Consider the following 4,015-nt stretch of genomic DNA (forward strand, 5'->3'; position numbering starts at 1 on the left):
GCCTCTTTAGGCAAGCTCAGGCAGGCGCAGGGGACCATAGTTGGGTTCCATCCCAATGCCTGGCACCACATGCTTTGCCAGCCCCGTCCTCAGGGCAGGATGAGTCAGCAAAAACAACAACAACAAACAATTGATAATGTTGGAAATACAAAAATAGAATTTTTCCTGGAATGCAGGGGCACGTGTTGGTCATCCCACACTCTGGGAGGCTGGGGCAGGAGGATGGCAGATTTAAGACTATGGCTAGTAACCTGAGCAAGCTAGCAATTTAGAAATGCTACCTAAAGAAAAATAAAAACATTAAAATAAAAAAATAAAAGGCAGGGGCTGTGGTTCAGTGTGAAGGCCATGGGTTCTATTCTCAGGACTATAATAAATAAAGAATAAATCATCCTGCTACCTCCACTCTTCTCTACAAATGTGGAAAAGAATGACATGGTTTTATTAGAGAATAAGCATTAACACTGTAAGTTACAAGAGCCATGATGAACAGGGCTGAAGAAGTAAACGATATGGTATGTGAGAAAATATTCAAATTGGGAAACCCAGCAGGGGAGGGGAATGGGACTCTAGACAGCTGGATGAGACAGAAGTTACTGGGCAGGCAGAGAGGGGTGGGACCCTCTAGGGCATCAGTACAGAGCAGGAGACCCACAAAGAGTGGGGCTGGAGTGGATCTGAAGAGGGCCAGGCCTTCAGCACTCCCTGGACACAAACAGCAGCTGGGCTTGTACTGGAATTAGCACTGCCCTGTCCTGTGGGCCCAGACAGGCCTCAGGCCTGGGGATGGTGAGCAGCACACGAGGCTGCCCTTGCTCTCTTCACAGCAATGCCTTTGTTCTTTCTAGTTGGAAGTTACAGATAGGCTGAGGTCACGAGGTGCGCGTGCCTACCTGTGCTACCCGCTGGATTCCCTCTCGGGCCAGCACTAGTTAAGTAGCTGCACTGTAATCCTCCAGGCGGATTGTAGTTTGCTCCACAGCTGGCCAGCTTGTGACTCTGCTGTAGAAAATATGCTTGACCAGGAAGTTCAGTTGTGGCAACTCTCTTTACACACCTGCTCCCCTCTGTTAGGGGCTTTCACTCAGCAAACCTTTCCTACTCTTTCCTTCTGTTGTCCTGAGTCCCACCTTTGGTGTGTGGAGAGGCGCAGAAATGGTGGGAGTCCCCTTCCCAGCTGGGTGGGTGGAGAGGAGGAGACTCAGAGTTTTTACAGATGGACTGACTCAGGTGCTGGCCTCCTTTCTTCTCAGTATATTTCCAATAAACTGTTGACTGCCAAGATTTTCTGACATTTCTAAGAAGGAATTAGAGGAGCCAGTGCTCAGCTCGAACACGTAGGCAGGCCTGCTGTCCCTGTGGTTTCCTTTCTGTGCACATTGACCTGCTCCTTCTGGGTCCCCTCTCCCCTCCTTATTTATTTATTTATTTATTTATTTAATGAGACAGGATTCTGGTCTGTAATTCAAGCTGGCCTTAAACTCCAACTGACCCAGGCTGGCCTCAAACTTGTAGCAATCCTCCTGTCTCAGCCTCTCCAGTGCTGAGATGACAGGCCTGTGCCATCATCAGTCCTGGTCTTGGTGGCTGGCTTGGGAGTTGGGCCAGTGTGGCATGTGGTATCAGGGATTGAACCCTGGCCTTGTGGTAGCCTAGGCAGCCCTTAGATCGCTGAGCTATCTCTGTGGCCCTGGTCAAAATTTTAAACATACAATCTCAGGATAGAATGTAGGCCCTTAGGGAGAAGTAAAACAGCTTGGACTTGTATGATACTCCTGTCTCAGCCTCCCTAGGGCTGGAATTACAGGCATATGCCACCATGCCCGGTTTTGGGCCAGCACGGTGTGGGAAGGGTTCCGGGCCGGCATGCAATACAGGGGATCAAGCTTGGGTCCTTAACTTGTCACTCAGGCCCCGAGCTGGCTCCCCAGACCTATTTCTATAGTTTGGAGGGGTGCAAATCTATGGAAAGAGAAAGTTCAATTTATAGGAGCCAGGTAGGGGCCTTCCCGCAGGTCGGTGGTGCTGGTCAGGCCCAGGCCCAGGCCTACCCAACAGGAGGAAAGGTCATGGCAGTGCCCACAGGTGGAAAGCACTGGCCCAGCTTACTGTGTCTTTTACACTCTTAGAAAATTGTTTTTCATCCGGTATGATTGTGAAGGCCTGTAATCCCAGCACTTGGGAGGCTGAGGCAGGAGGATAAGGTCGTTGTGAGTTTGACACCAGCCTGGGCTACAAAGTGAGCCTTAAGTGAGCCTTAAGCCAGCCTGAACTGCATGGCAAGAGCCTGTTTCAAACACACACACACACACACACACACACACACACACACACACTCATACATATGCATGCGCATGTCCCACTAATGTTATTTTGGAGTTTTTTGGAAAGCAAAAAGATGTGAATAAGTTTTGTTCAGCAGGTACAAGTTTTTTCCTAAAAGTAAAATTTTGCTTTTTTTTTTTTAAGTTTTAAAAATACCATTTTAAGGTTATGACTTTCTGTGCTTTCGTTTTACGCAGCTTTCTCTCTTTGACCCTACCTCACTACTGTGTAGCATGCAATGATTATCAAGTACTGGCTTTCTGGATGGGGACACAAAGCATCTCAGTCACCATGAGGGGAAATGAAGCGGCCTTTTGGTATCATGTGAGGCAGGTACATTTGAGAGCCCCAGGAGGACAGGACTGTCCCACCCAGGACAGGTCCTCTTATTGTTCCATGTCCTGTGCGTTCTCTGTGGGGGTGACTTAGGAGATTAGGGTGAGGGGAAGCTGGCCAGGAAGTAGGCAGGGCCTGTTAATTACCAAATCCTGGAGCACATGCCCAGAGCAGTTCCCAAAATCCTGTACCTGGACTTCTCGCAAGACCTGCAGCAGGCTGTCAGCACAATGACTGATCCCTAACATCAGCCTGAGGCATGGGATGCAGGCATCTCCAATCAGGACCCGGATGTAGAAGTTCTCCTGGGTTTCCTCAGTGTGACTCAGCCAGCGCTCTCCCTGGTGTCCTTATCCCTGGCTCTTTGCTCTTTCACCCTGCTCAACCTCCCATACAGACCCAATTTCACCTTCTGTATTCAGTTCTACATTTTCAAATAAACTTTGTTACTTTTCCTCTCACTTCACTTAATTCTTCTTTCAAGATGAGAAAAATTTAGCAACCAACTCCAAAAGGTGAGAATAGGACCACACAACCCAGTGACCTTTATTTGGCAAGCTGCTTCTAGAAGGAGTTAATTAGCAACATTATTTGGGGAACCAGCCAGGAGGAGACCAGGTAAGGCCCATGGGCACACTTTTTTTGATTTTGCTAAAACATCAGGGCTTAGGTCTTTTCTCCTTCCTTCCCTAGGGTGGTGGCCTAGAGGGTCTGCTGAAGCCTCTGTAGCTAACTTGTTTCCTTCCTGTTCTGAGTCCCACCTGAGGGTACAGCTTATCGGCTGGATGCCTTCCTTGTCTAAGTACAGGTCATTTAAAACATATGCCTTGGGCCAGGGAGATGGCTCAGTACAATAAATGCTTCCCTGGCAAGTGCAAGGGCCTGAGTTCAATCCCTGGTTCTGAAACAAAACAAAACCTATGCGTTCTGGGATATAGCTCAGTGCCATAGGGGCCTGCCTGGCAAGCACAAGGTCCGGAGTTTGATTCCCAGTACCAAAACCCCCCAAGAAATCTATGCCTGAAAACCTGTTCAGACCATGGTGGCCCCAACCATGGGCATACTGAGAAGGGGACTCAGACTGGGCATGGTCACGCTAGACTGTAATCCCAGCCTCGGGAGGCTTAAACCAGGAGGATCACTAGGAGTCTGACCTGTGAGGTGAGACCCTGTAGACCCTGTCCTCAATATATAAAAGTGAAAAAAGAAAGAAAGAAAAGAAAACAAACCTGCTGAGAACAAATAAACATTATTTAAAATTGAACTTAAAAGCCGGGCATGGTGGCCCACACCTGTAATCCCACCACTCGGTTGGCTGAAGCAAGAGGATCATTGTGATTTGCTTGAGACCAGC

This window comes from Octodon degus, unplaced genomic scaffold (genome assembly GCF_000260255.1).
Source record: "Octodon degus isolate 3935 unplaced genomic scaffold, OctDeg1.0 scaffold00083, whole genome shotgun sequence".
NCBI classification, from domain to species: Eukaryota; Metazoa; Chordata; class Mammalia; order Rodentia; family Octodontidae; genus Octodon; species Octodon degus.